Source organism: Ambystoma mexicanum, chromosome 6p (assembly GCF_040938575.1).
Source record: "Ambystoma mexicanum isolate Mex_15411 chromosome 6p, UKY_AmexF1_1, whole genome shotgun sequence".
In the NCBI taxonomy this organism is placed as follows: domain Eukaryota; kingdom Metazoa; phylum Chordata; class Amphibia; order Caudata; family Ambystomatidae; genus Ambystoma; species Ambystoma mexicanum.
Genome location: NC_090935.1, coordinates 1,376,904,484 through 1,376,919,981, shown reverse-complemented (window position 1 = coordinate 1,376,919,981; position 15,498 = coordinate 1,376,904,484). Strand labels below are relative to the sequence as shown.

The 15,498-nt window shown below is 40.6% G+C and overlaps 1 protein-coding gene across 2 annotated transcripts in view; it reads right to left on the bottom strand.

The window, feature by feature from the left end:
- TECRL (trans-2,3-enoyl-CoA reductase like) overlaps window positions 1–15,498 on the bottom strand; it is a 1,221,034-nt gene that overhangs the window by 1,050,622 nt on the left and 154,914 nt on the right. The window lies entirely within an intron of this gene.

The window sequence follows — 15,498 nt, the reverse complement described above, 5'->3', positions numbered from 1 at the left end:
GTATGGTTAGAGTGAGTGTAGCATGGATTTGAAGATATGCAATTATAACTTGCCTCTCTGAAGGAAGATTTGATCACTGCGACTGTCATTTCTGAAATTGTGGGTATGTCAACGTCCAGTGAGTTTGTGTAGAAGAAAGCTCAAAAATATTGAATGTGTTGACAACCACAGATTAGGAGGCAGCAAAAACATTTGAATCATTGGAAACTTAATATTGTGATATTTAAACAGAGCTCACCCCAATGATATGATATGATGATATGATATGGCAATTGAAACGCACCTATACACATGTGTTTCAAGGCGCGACGAGGAAAGGGAGGGGCAACAGAGGGAAGACAAAGACAATGATCTTACTAGGCCAAATAAAATTGGGATCGTGCAAGTGCAGGGGAGGGGGGAAAGGGTAAGTGTGGGGGGTAGGGGAATGGGGCAATGCAATACATAGGAACAACAGTAAAGAATAAATAAAATAAATAAAAACAATAGGTAAAAGTGTGGCCAGCTAGTGGCAAGTGCAGGAGTAAGTGCAGACTTAAGGTGTCAAGAGCTGGTGGGGACTCTAGGAATACAGAAACTACTCCCAAGTGCAGGGGTTGCCTGGGAGGCAGTGCAGGTGTGCAGCTGGCGGGGAAGGGGACCTGGGCCCGAGATCAGAGGGGGTAGCCAGGTGGCCACTGCAGTTTGAGTCGGGAGTTCAGCAGGGGAGAGGAGGAGAGAAAGCAGAAGCAAACAGGAAGGTCTTGAGGTGCTTCCGGAACAGAAGATGGTTCTCCCCAAGTTTCAGGGAGGCAGGGAGGCTGTTCCAGAGGGAGGCCCCAGCCGAAGAAAGAGATCTACCACCAACTTGTTGCTTGGAGAAGTGACTGACCCTGAGGGAGTTGGAGGCGGATGAGTGAAGACCTCAAGAAGGAATATATTTAGGAAGAGAGAGTTGAAGGTATTGAGGCCCTAGGGACCAGAAGGCCCTGTGGATAATGCAGAGGGGTTTGAACTTAATCCTCGCAGCCACTGGGAGCCAGTGCAGAGATTTTAGTTCCGAAGAGATGCGATCCCCTGGGCTTGAGGCCAAGGACAAGTCTCGCAGTCCTGTTCTGGATGAGTTCCAGAGGGTGGAGAGTAGAAGCAGGTAGATTTACAAAAGAGGCTGTTGCAGTAGTCCAGCATAGAGAGAAGCAGAGCTCTGGATACAGTGATCTTCTGGAGAAAGGAGAGGAAAGGAAGAATACCTCTGAGGAGATGCAGCTGGTAGTGTGACTTCTTAGAGACGTCAGAGATGTGAGGAGAGAAGGAGAGAGTGAATTGGAAGATGACACCAAGGTTTTTAGCCTCACAGGTGGGAGTTTGAAGAGGGCAAAGAGAGGCCAGCCAGACAGCAACAGGAAAGGAGGGAGCAGGTGTGTTGATGAGGTGAATCTCAGTCTTACTGGCATTAAGGCAGAGATCATTGGCGGCACATCACTCCTGGATAGCAGACAGTCAGAGTTGAGAGAAGGAGAAGAGCTGGTGGAAGGGAGCCTGAAGATGATCTGAGTGTCATCCGCATAGCACTTAAAGTTGGGGCAGAGAGCGGCAATGCGGTGGGCAAGAAGTGCCAAGTATTGGTTGAACAGCCACGGAGAGCGCTTAGACCCCTGGGGAACACCACAGGTAGAGATAGAGCTAGAGGAGAGGAAGGACCAAGTTGGACCTGGGAGGGCCGATCAGAGAGGAAAGAGGTCAGCTAAGCCAGGGCCTGATCGGTGGTACCCAGGTTATCACAGAGGCGGTTGAGCAGGATTGCATGGTTGACCGTGTCAAATGCAGAAGAGAGATCAAGTAAGATGAGGACAGAGGGGGCATTGGAGTCAAGGTTGGAGAGCCGGTATTCACGGATGTTCAGGAGAAAAGTTCCCATGCTTCTGGCAGCTCTGAAGCCAGACTGAAGGCCATGGAGACAACCAACCAATTCAGTGTGAAGATTAAGCTGGGAGATGGCCAGCCTTTCAAGGGCAGGAGGGGTCTGCTGAGGGTTTCTTAAGAAGAGGGTGCACAAAGGAGTGCTTCAGGGGGAAGGGAAGACTCCAGTGGCAAATGTGTGGTTGCAGAAGTCAGCCAAAGCAGGAGCCAGGGTGTCAATGTGGTCCTTGATGGTTTTAGAGGAACACGGGAGAACCTGTTTTGACAAGACCTTCATAGATTGGACTTGTCTAGAAACCTTGTCTGGGGAGAACAGGGGAAAGGCAGAGAAGGAGAGAGTAGAGGTGGCCTCAGAAGGGCCAGAGGAACAGATGGGAGAAGAAGCACAGGATGTCCTGAGTTTTACAGATGAAATGAAATGTATATACACAGAGAGAGAATGGCCTTATCATTTTAGTCAAATGGAACATGATGCCTAACCTGATTAACACGTCCAATACTCCTTAAGACACTCCTGAGATGAAAACTCCTCTTGGTACCTTAGGGACCCAAACTCAATGGAATTATCACAGCTTGACTAGCCAGGAAAAAGCATCAACCATCGTGTGCGTTAAGCTTGTTAACTGAGGTCTATGATATGCTACTACTTCTGGGAGAACAGAGACCTGACTGATTTATGGCTTACAATCTACGAGACCACAGCTACAATTATCCCTCAAGGTTGTTACCTGGCACCTCTTCCTTGTATTTCCTTCACTATTGAGAGTAACTCTTGAGCTGCTACCCAGTGCAGGGGCTCACCTGCACCTCCTCTTATTCCACCAACATTAGACGTGTGCCTCCTTGGGACCTTTTAAACCTGCAATATGTCCAAGCGTTGGCCAGAACTGTTGTGTCCGTAACCACATCAGGTAAGTTTTACAAGTGGTTTATTGACATGCTTAGGAGCGTCTGTATAAGACCCCCAACCAATACAGCAAACCAGGCTTAACTGCCAACACTTGAGCAACAACAAACACAGGGATTCTACACTCTAGAATGTCTCTACCTCACATGCTTATTCAGATACATTCAGAGTCAGGCATATAACACACAGACTAAACAAAGCTACTGAAAATTTATATATACTTAATGTTGTCATGTGCATAACATACTTGTCTTTTACATAACATAACTTGTCTTTTACATAACACACCCCCCTCCCTTATATAAAAAAAACAATTTTGTAGCATGACATTTTAACTATTCACAACGATTACCTTATGCTGGTTTTACTTCTTCACTTTTACAACTCTAGACATATTCCACACTTGCCCACTTTCCAATCTCACAGCATTTTCAAACACTTGGGCAACTCTAACAGGATCAGAATAAAGAGGCTCTCCTTTCTTTGGAATCACGGCTCTCCTTATCCTAATCAGATCCCCTACTTCAACAATGGTCTTTTTTGTTGGATACCTCTCGTTTATTTTCTTCACCCACTTGTCTTTGCGGGCATCCATCCTTTTTCTCACATCATCCACGACAACACCAGTCTCTCTTGCCCTACCTAACCAAGCTGGTGAGACCAAAGTGTTCCCTTTTCGGCCTCTCATAAATTCAAAGGGACTTACACCCGTTTCAATAAAGGGTGCCATTCGCAACGCATACAAACGCTATTTCACAGCCACTTTTCTGTCCATGCCACAAGCATTCGCCCCTCTGATCGCTTCCATTGTACATCGATTCACTCTCTCAATCATACCATTCCCTTGTGGATGATATAGCAGAGTTCTTTTGTGCTTAATCCCACACTTATTGACATATTCTTCACATAATCTCCCTGTGAATTGTGGACCATTGTCCGTAAGGCTACTCCTGGGTAGCCCTTCCCTCTCAAATATACCTTCTAAGAATTCTACAATGTGTTGAGAAGTTATTTCTCTCAGGACTTTGAATTCTGTCCACCTCGAAAACATGTCAACCAAAGCAAGGATAAAACTTCCTCGCCCCAAACCTATGTCATCCGGGCCCAAAACATCCATTGCTAAATCCTGCCAAACTCCCTTAGCTGCATATATCTTCCCCATCGGCTGAGACACAGCTGATAAGTTCTTACCTGATTTTATACAGTCAGCACATGCCCCAATCACTCTTTCAACTTCACGATCAAACCACGGCCACCAGTAGACAGCTTTCATTACTTCTTTAGTCTTGTACACACCTATATGCCCTTGATGTGCAGATCTTATCAATCTTTCCCTCAAGCATCCAGGAACAACCAACTTATCCCACCAATATAATAACCCATCCTTAACTGACAACTCAAACCTCACTTCCCATAGTGATCTCTCCTTGCCAGACAGTAGCCTCTTTTATGGCCAATCCTCTTTGACAAAAGTCATAATCCGATTCCACATTTCATCAGACTCTAACACTCGAGTCCACTCTTCCTTTTGAATGACACCTTCCACGGTTGCAAAAACCATATTACCTGCCTCAACAGTTTTGCTACTCTCATCACCTTTGCCCTCCTCCATTCTTACTCTAGAAGCATGATCAGCCTGTACATTCTCCTTGCCAGAAACCACTTCTATGGTAAATTTGTGACACTGTAGTCTTGTTACCCAGCAGGCAACCCACCTCGAGACCTTGTCAAGGCCTTTACTCTCAAAAATTGACTTCAGTGGCTTATGATCAGTTCTTAGTATAAAATCCTGACCCCACACAAAATGTTTACGTTTTTCTATGCCCCAATGACACGCTAAGGCTTCCTTCTCGAGGACAGAATAGTTAAGTTCTGCACCTTTCAACATGCGTGAGGCGTGCATCACCACTGCCTCTGTGCCATCTACTCCTGGTTGTGACATCACAACCCCTATGCCTGTATCACCGGCATCTAAAGACAGAATGGTCTTCCTTCTCGTGTCATACATTGCTAAGGGTTTTGCCATGTCAATTTTTCTTTTAATCTCTTCAAATTCTCTCTCACACTCCTTGTTCCATTCAAACTCCGCTTTTTTCTTTGGTGATTGCACTTTCAGAATACCGTCTACCAAATCTCTTTTCGGTCTCAATCCTTCCTCTGATATTTCATGACCCAAATATTCTACCACGCGAGTCGTAAAAACTCACTTCTCCCCTTGCAACTTTATGCCTCTTCCTTTGAAGATTTGCAAAACCACCTCAACCCTTACTTTCAACTCTTCCTCACTCTTCCCACATATGAGCACATCATCTTGAAAGCACCATACTCCACTGACATCTCTCAACAATTTATCCATGACTTTTTGAAATGCTGAGGATGCCCATTTCAGACGAAATTGGTATATCCCTTCATACGTAATAAAAGCAGTTAGTTTCCGAGACTCAACATCCAAATTGATCTGATGATAGGCACTCGCCATGTCTAGTTTTGCAAAGAACTTTGCATTACCAATGCGACTCAAAAGTTCTCTCATGTTAGGAAGTGGTTTATTGACATGCTTAGGAGCATCTGTATAAGACCCCCAACCAATACAGCAAACCAGGCTTAACTGCCAACACTTGAGCAACAACAAACACAGGGATTCTATACTCTAGAATGTCTCTACCTCACATGCTTATTCAGATACATTCAGAGTCAGGCATATAATACACAGACTAAACAAAGCTACTGAATGTATATATAAATATATATATACTTAATGTTGTCATGTGCATAACATACTTATCTTTTACATAACATAACTTGTCTTTTACATAACAAGAACCATACTTCTGTACAATATGCAAAAGAGAGTGCCACAGTCACCTGTAACCCTGGGAGAATAGAAAATCCAAGACAAAGGCAGTCACTGACACTGAGACAGCTCAGCTCAGAAACAGCTAAAGATGCATTAATGCAAGATATCAACCCGGGCACTTCACAACCTGGACCTGGGTAGAGATATACAGTCCCATCTATGAGGATCTGTCTGTATTGGTGTATTGCATTTTGACTCAAACTTATATTTTTTTTTTCCAAAACCAGACTTAAGCAGCAGACTGTGAAGAATTGAGAAGAATGCTCTTTGATCCTGTGCCTATATGGTGGCTGGGATTCACATCTATCGACTCCAATATAAATCTCAATATTAATGATGCTTTGTATCAGGGCCATCTCTGTCAGTGCCAATGAGTTTGAATTTGGCTTCTGAACTGAAAACCAAGGCGTCAAGCATTGCAATTGAACAGTGAGTGCCTCAACATCCCATAGGGGTAACTACTGAGTGCATATGAAAATAAATCAGTCTTGACAAACTCTGTAACATTCTGGTCCACGGTAACCCTAATGGTTATCAAATAGCAAACCCTTCCACTTCAGGATTTTCAGTGAATAACACTGTTGTGCCTTCTTCCTGAATCTAAGCTATATACATTAATTAAGCCATGCATCAGTCAGGAGAGCCCTATAATCAAAGTTATAACTGTATTAACTTATCTTGTTTGCATGCCTACAAGCTAGGCTTTGACTGCTTAAGCCCTACTTCCAATAGGTAATGAATTGTATACTGTATGGAGTGAGGGGTCAGAAATGTGAGGTGGACAACTTGGTAAAGGTTTGTCACAAGATGCCATTGTATTAACTCAAAAGGGTTTGACAAATGCCTCACTCTCCCTACCCTAAAGAGGATTTCCCTGCCTATCAAATAAACTGAAGGAAACACTCTAACAAAAGGCATCTGTCCCTCACACATATGCATACATCAAACTCATAAAGGGAATATATGGCAATTGACACATAACAAAAATAATGGTTATGTTCAACATAAAACTAATAACTGTGTATTCTTGTAACCTGGGTTGGATCCCCTTCCACAAATTCAAAGCAGGTATTTCAATCAACAGTTCAAAACAGAAAAGTTCTGTATTGCAACCAAGTTTTTATTATAAAGTTCTTCTTGCTCCAAAGTTTATCTCTTGGACTTTGACCAACAGTCCAACTAGATGACAAGTCTTTATCTCTCCACTTGTAGCGAAGAGTTCTACACAACTTCAAATGTTCGTAGAAAAAAAACACTTCCATATCCATCTGTGTCAACAATAATGTTTTGCTAGGATTATTCACAACAGTTCACAAAATATGTTTGTGGTCTTGCCACTTCTTCCTCTTCTCAACATTTAACCACAACATATTAATTCAATGACTTCATCCTGGTCCATTAACCTGCCAGGACTACCGCTAAAAAGTCCCTTTCCTGGTATACTCACCTGCCAGGACAAAAGGCTCCTAAGACTACTACAAGTACTTCTGTGGTGAGGTTCACTTCAAACCATTTGTTAAAGCTTTGACTTTCAACAACATCAAACTTTAATATTTCTTCTGGGAAAACATGATTCACATTGGTGCTGTTTGTTCCACTCTTGCGATTGCCACATGAAATGCAGGTAATGCTCCTCTGCTTCTGAATACTTTCTATCAGGAGGGCTTCTCTCCTGCTACTCTTTTTTTCCCACTTTTATCAAATGCTGAAAATGTCTTTCTTGCACACTAGGTCTTTTTTGGCTTACACATGCTTGTTGAGGTATTTTCCAACTATTGCCTCTTCTTCACTCTGGCAATAAGGCTTATAATTAGCTTGCTTCAATATGGCTCCTTCTTAGTTTTGTTAATGATCGTTATTGTTAACTTGTTAAGAAAAATGAAGGTCCCAAGTTGCGCTAAAGCCTGAATGATTCAATGAGAGTCTGAGGGTTAACACAGCTCAATAGTTTAATCTATCAGTTAGTTTCACTGATGATTAATTGTGAAAGATCTCTGAAATTCACTGAAAATCCAAATTAAACCAAAAGTAATGTTCTCCTTTCTAGGAGTTACATAGTGTATACAAATGAATACTTTCTGAACCTTTCTGAACCTCGACGCGTGTTTCCCCGCCTTCAGTGTCAAGCGGTACTTCAGGAGGTACAGTTCTTGATATCACATGCTTCGTACAATGTAAATTAATTCCATTCAGTTGTAGAAATATAACCAGGCAAAATCTTATAAGAACCTAAAAATCAAGACAGAATGCCATTATGGGTAGAGACCCTCTCGGGACCATTATCTGCTCTGCAAACAGTGGTGACTCTGGCAGCTCTGATCCCCTTCTTCCTCTGCTTCCACTGCAACTTGGAGTCTCTGCAACCACTCCACCTCTTATGTGGTTCTAATGGCCTGAACCTGAGGGGGTATTATATTTTCAAAAGTCCCACTCAGAAGTGAGTCATTAGAACCACTAGACTGCGCCTTTGAGTCCCTTTTCCTCATCCCAGCACTTTGGGTCTTGTGGGACTTGATGTCCCCAATGTTCAAATGACTTATTTTATTCTGAATATTGTCTTCAGCTTTAATCCTTTCACTCATATCATTAATTATACCCCCAACAAGACTTTTAAAAGGGCTCAATTATTGGTTTGAAATAAAAGGAGAGTTAGCTTCATCAGAATTTAATATAGTAATGTTCTGATGTCCAAATCTATCATTCTCCCCATTGTTTACAAGGGGTGTCACTACTATAAATGTTTGCAACTTTGTGAAGGGAGGTTTTACTCTTGATAAATGTTTGATTCAGTTTCAAGGGAGAATCAGACGCATAAGAATTCAGAGTATCAAGGTTCTGTCGCCTATGTTGATTATGACAGTGTTTACAACCAACAGAGTCTGACAACAAGCAATTACATTCTCGGGTATCACAGAAATATCTCCCTCTGAGGAAGACGAATACTGCGTCCCTCCCAAAAGAGTCCTCCTATTCCTTTGGGGCCCTTCTCCTCCCAGGTGATGCTCCTGGCTAATACCAATCTCAGGGTTAGGATCAGGTAGATCAGGTAGCAGCAGCCTTTCCCTGGCCACATTTGGAGGAGACTTTAGGTAGGGTCTTTGTGAGGACTCTGCAGGATTCATCACAATGGTCTTAAACAAAGAAAGAGTTGCGCACAATTAATTTATCATTACTAGCATTACTCAGAATCAGATGTAGATGTAGATGTTTCAGACCAGTTCTCGCAATATATATATATACTGCATGAATGCATTTTTACAAAATTCAACAAAGGAATAAGATGTAATACATCAAACAACAGCAAATCATGATGAATGTTTTTGTTAGATCTAACAAATCCCTAATCCTAATGGTTCCCTATTGAATAAAGGCATTTATTGCAAAGATGTTCTCTATCAAATCATATCTCTTCATGGATCAGAACAACTGAGTCTGTCCCAAAGAGGCCTAAGAAGCATCTTAGAAAATCATTTTCAACATTTTGGATCAAAGAGCAGTCACCATATGCCCAAACTACTGAGCCAAATGCCGCACTTGAGGAGACTTTTGTTTCATAAACCTTGACCATGTGATCTGTAGAAATATTATTGAAATTAAGACATAATTCAGAAATATTTCCATATGTTCTACCCCTTTGAAGATGAAATCTAAAGAACAGTGTTATTTCGATTCCAGTGCTCTATGAGGGAATGATAGCCAAAATACTTATTCCAAATCACACCCGAATAACAGTTATATATTTTCAGTGAAACTTCATTATTATATATGAACATGATTGATGCCATGCAATTTATCATTTTATCTGTGACAGAAAGCACTGTGTACCATATTGAGATTCTATGAAACTGTAACCAGTGACGTGCAAATGAATTGAATTCATGATGATCTACAGACCTTTACTGATTTACCACCAACAATGTCTGTAAGATACATGCAATAGCTGTCTTTATTAATGTGAGGTATGTGTTTCTAACAAGCTTACACAATTACATTAAGATGTAAGTATAGTGATTTGAAAACGAATCCATTGATGGTTTTGAATGTTTAAGCTGTTTTGATGGCCACATCACTTTATCAAATGTTGATTGACTGTCAAGATAATGAGTTTGTCAAGAAATAAATAGCTGGTAAGATTAATTAGCCTTTCACAATTCGCATTAAGTTAAATGAATAAACTCTGCATATCATGTTTAAAAGCATTCCTTAACTATCTAATACACACAAGAAACCATTAATCAGCCACCTGCCAGGTAAATTATCTTTCGGGAAGAGATGCTCAGTAACTAATGAGTGATCCGGCCGTTGAGGACAATATTTCACAATGTCAAATGTACAGCAGAAACCTAATTTAAAAATGTGTATTTAAAATTACCTATTGGGAATTCATGTTCTTCTTAGATATTCATCCTACTGAAAAATGTATTTCTAAAAAGGGCTGAATTATGTCCTGAAATTAGCATTATTTGCATATATTGATAGCACCACTGTCTTTTACACGACAGAAACCCACATTATTTAATTGAATTTGTCACATTCTCACAAATAAAAAAATATAATTGTGCCCACTGTCATGCTTACCCAAACAAGTATATCAAAATACCAATACTAGCCTAGCACAGTCATATGGAACATTCCAGAAACAGTATAAATATATATTCATGCATGAATGTATGTTTGTATAAATAAGCAAAGGTACATTGATATTATATGTTTAGATACAACTATTAGTGAGACAAAGGTAGGCGGGCTGTAGTGTTAACCTGTGTTTCATTGCAGTCTGAGGTGACTTCCCCAGAATTGTGAGTTATGTGACAACTTCTATTTTTTTTACCAAGTTTTTCATTTTAATCACATGAAATAATTCAGATTGAAGCATTGTTTCTTGTCCCAGATGTTGGTGTTGATTGCTGTAGAGGTGGTATTCATTGGGTGACATTCTCCTATTAAAAGAACCAATGTAAAATAGGTTACATATTAATAAAAACAGCTATTCAAGTTATAAAGGTTGGCTACCAAAGTGACAAGCAAAAATGAAAGAGCATTTACCCAATCTGTATGAGTCAGGGCTGGAAAATAAAAGAACACATTTTATAACCTGAAACCTCTTCAGGTGAGGTTAAGGAAGCTTATGTGGTGGTGGATTGCTCACTTTAGCCTTTGATTTATCAGGAAGTAGGCATTAGAGTGAGAGATAAGGTTACAATAAGAGAAAAAAACAAGGCTCTGCTGGTGATTGCAGAAGAACGAAGAAAGAGGTTCTGTGTGTTCTATAAGGGGGGAGTTGGGAAGAGAAACCCCACAGTTGTGACAGGGTGGAAAGTTGGACACAAGGTTAGTTAACAATAAGCAAAGCAGGGAAGGAATCGAGCATAGGCCAAATTGGAAGAGGTCACATACAATAAGAACGCTAAGGATATGAATTGGTAGCCTAGGGGATGACTGGGGCAAAACCCTGGAAACCTTTGGTTGTGTCAGCTTCAGACTGGGAAACACATTTCAGCTTGTTATATGTACTTAGTGTGGTTTATGCAGATGGCAATGCTGAATTAGTTACCCAGGCTATGTTGTTAGAGCTTCTAGGTACAATCTTTGACTCGCAGAAAGTTTAAGAGACTGTGGCTTCAGAAAAAGTAGGAAAGACCCCTTGCATGGATTGCACCTCAAAATACCTTTATCTCTCCAGACCCAAGAACTGGCTTCCATGTTTACCGCAAGAGCTTAATGCCTTTTTGTCTAAAAGTAAGTTTTGCAAATCTTGGAAAGGAGCAGATTTGGTGCCAATTATTCTTGCCCGGAAAATCATAGGCAAATTTCTTTAACTGACGTGGCTAAACTATTTGGTTAATAGGCCCTTAATTGTCTGCAGAAGTGGATGAGGGAAAACATGTTTTAGCACTTGGACAGGTGGTTTACCGAGGGGGAATCGGAATGGTTCAACAGTGCTTTGGGATTTCCCTCAGCAAGATGAAATATTTTGAGTTGAAAGTGTGGCATCCTATATGCAGTCTTTGTACATTTAACAAACACTTTTGTCTTTGTAGATAGGAACAGATTCTGGAAGATGCTATTTGGGCTAAGGGTCCCCCCAAACTTATTAAGGGTATTTGGCTGATCCACCAAGATAATTATGCAACACTCCGTTTTGGAAAGGAGGGGATTTCAGGTTAAAAAGGGCATGAGCCTATAGTGTGTGCTCGTACCAACACGCTATTTACTTATTAATGGCTTAAATCCTTATTTAATTATGCTTGGGGCTTATTTTGTTCTGATGGGTTCTACCCACATCCCACACTTATTTTTTATGAATGATGCCATTATTTTGGCCAGGATGGAGATGGATCTGGCCAGGGGACTGGCAGCATTTGTCGACTACTGCCATGCTAAGGGTTTGGTAGCTAATGTTGCTAAAGCAAAAGCCCTTGCATGGTGAAGGAACACTAAATTATCATGTGGCGTATAGATAGAGAGGACAGCAACTCTATACAAATGTTGCTATTTTGGGCCAAAGGGTAGGGGGCATCCCCCCTTTAATTTGTGATTTTCCACCCATTCAGTTAAAACATAATTTGAGGCAAATACTTGTATGGCCGTATCAGCAGCCACTTATGATGCAGAGTTCTAGGGGTTTGATTATTAAAAAAAAAAAAACCTCTATTTTTGTGGCTTTAATTTGTGACATGGGTGGTTCGGGATCCTGTGTATGAACGTAAGAGGATATAGAATGTGGAGTCCAAAAACCAGCATGGTAATATACTTTATTGTGGAAAATCCTGCATAGAATTATTGAAGCTGGCATCCCACCTTTCTCAAGGCTTTGTGGTTACCAGGACAAGAATGTGCTTTAAAAGCCCAGCAGTGACAATGTACTTTTGAGAATGGTATCAGAATTTGCTGTGGACAATGTAGATGTAGCTAGATTGCCTGCTTGGAAATTATGGTGCCAGTTTGGAAAACGCCATTCCAAATCGTCCCAAGTAAAACACATTGATTATGGTTTTTACTGATGCATCACTGGAGGACATACAGATAATATTGATATATTTATATTAAAATTTCTGGGGGCAATTTAGACTTCATCATGATTATGTGTACTTTTATTGTGGCATAACTACCATTCATGATACCATTGAAAATGGAATGATATTGATATTTTGTGATATCCTGCAGCAGTTTGTATCTGGCTTGTCAATGTGAAAACAGCATGGAGATGATTGAACTGACAGGCTATTATGGCAATTCGGATTGTATTTTATTGCCTAAAGCAGAAACGATGATGTCCTTTAAAAAATGCATCTCCTGGCATAATACATATTTAGTACTGTTGTCATTTCTACTGACATATGATTGTCATTTTTCGAGCATGGTGGTGGCACACCGTAACAGGCAAACATTCAGTGATTTTTACAGTTCAGTGATGGAACATGATGTGCTGTGGTGAAATGTTGCTGTGTACATTTGGGGACCTGGTATTTGAGGTATTGAACATTTCAAGTCCTCTCATACCGATCCTCATGCAAATCCTCTACATGTTTATCCATGTTCTCCCTAAAATTGATCTGTAAAACAAACCATTGTAACCTACTGTTGTCGTTAGAAGAAATTGTTAAAATAGATAACTCCACCTGGACTCTTTAGTGAGTTTGGGCTTGAACACTGCACTTAATCCCTTGCACAGGGCAGAAACAACACTTTAATTATACACTGGCATACACTGTGTGTTAACCTTGCCTATCTCATCACCACTTTTTTCTACCGAATCCAGAAATATAAAGGGGGTGTTGTTTGAGGTTCAAATCTGTGACTCACACTTTAGATACCAATATTAGAAACAGAATACTTAACTCATTATCTATATATATATAAAAGAAGAAGTCTTGAATGATTGACTCATCAGCGCCCAGCTCAAACCGTTTAACCTAGGAACATAACATTTGGAAGGTACATTGTTTTCATGACGTAGGCACCTACTATGCAAGGACTTTTGGAAATACTGTCTCTGTGATGGGGAACAGGGGGTGCATTTTTGACTGATTCATCAACTCCCAGCTCAAACCATTTAACCTAGGAACTTGAAATTTGGAAGGTACACTGTTTTCATGATGTAGGCACCCACTAAGCAAGGAATTTTGGGAAATTCTATTTCTAAGGGGTGAAAAGGGGTGGGGGTGAATTTGTGATTTACACATCAATGCCCAACTCAAACCGCTTAACCTAGGAACATGAAATTTGGAAGGTACATTGTTTTCATGATCTAGGCACCCACTAAAGAAGGATTTGTGGAAATTCCGTCCCTGGAGTGGTAAAAAGGGGAGGTGAATTATTTTATGAGGATAACTATATTTAAAAAACCAAAGGTGTTTCAGATGTGAACATTGGTATGTAGCTTCCTCTTCAAAAATAGTGACACATGTGTTTTATCATTTTCCGAAAATCCAGTAAGGGAGGTGGAAAAGGCGGGTGAATTTATTTTGAAGGTTTGATGGATACCTCTAGCTCACAAACTGAAGATGTTACAAAAGTAAAAATTCACATTTTAAATATTCATTATAAAGTACGTTTCTGAACTGCGTCTTAAAATTGGTAACAGAGAGTATCCCTTATTTGAGCTCAAAATAGTCATCCGTTCCAACCCAGGCCCAGTCGTCAATAACCCTAGCAGACCTCAAATCCAAAATGTGCCCCGACATAAATAATCTAATGGAGAAATCTACAGAATGGTTATATGAGCATGCCATTTTAACGTCAAAAAACAGTATGGCTGCTGTAATCAATAAGATAATTATTAATTCTTTCGGAGAAATCCAAATGGAGTACACATCATTGAACTCAGTGGTTCAAAGTGATCACGCAGCTACAGCCCCGTTGAGTTCTTGAACACTTCAAATCCTCCTGGTCTTCCCAAACACAAACTTCTTCTCAAGATGGGAACACCTGTGATATTAATGCAGGACCTCAACCCACCCAAGCTCTGTAATGACACCAGATTGCGAGTGAAAGCTTGCTACATAAATGTGAATGACGCTACCGTGCAAACCAGTTCTGGCTAAGGGGAATCCGTGTTCATACCACAAATGCCTCTTATACCTTCAGAATATCTGTTTCAATTCAGAAGACTTCAGTTACCCATAAAGGTTTGTTTTCGCCATGAAAATCAACATTTCAGGGCCATACTATAAAGGTAGCAGGAATTGACTTGGCAGTTTTCGCATGGGCAGTTTTACATGGCCTGTTCCAGAGTGAGCTCATCTAACTCTCTGGTATTCCTAGCACCTGAAGGGAGAACCACTATTGTACCAAATCCCAAAATCCATGCAACCGAAGACGCAGACAACAGCTATTCTACAATTAAAAAGGACAATGACAGGCAAAGAGATCAAACAAATTGACTATTCTTGCCACACAAAACAATTGAATTGCTTGTTGGTTTTCACAGTAGATATCATTTTGACTCAATTTAGGCATTTTCATTGTATCAACTGTAGAAAAATGAAAGTCTGAGCGGGGTCAAGCCAAGATTTGAAACTGTGATCTATCAGTTACATACAGGCCACTCTGCCCTTTGAAGTAGTCTCTGATTTTTTTTGTTTATGGAACGTGTGTTCTTCTCCTGGAATGTCGGGTCTTGAGGACATACCCAAATATTTCTAGAATATATTTTGGAGATTTGAGAGATACATAAAAGCTGTAAGAGGAGTGCCACCTCATTGAATGGTATCACTCTGCTCAACTTACTGTATTTTTAAGCATTGTGCTCTGTTCTCTGGGATATCTGCTTCTGCTATTTCAATAGGGGAATCTCTGTTATACCAATCTTCGTTAGTTTTGCCCGAGATTC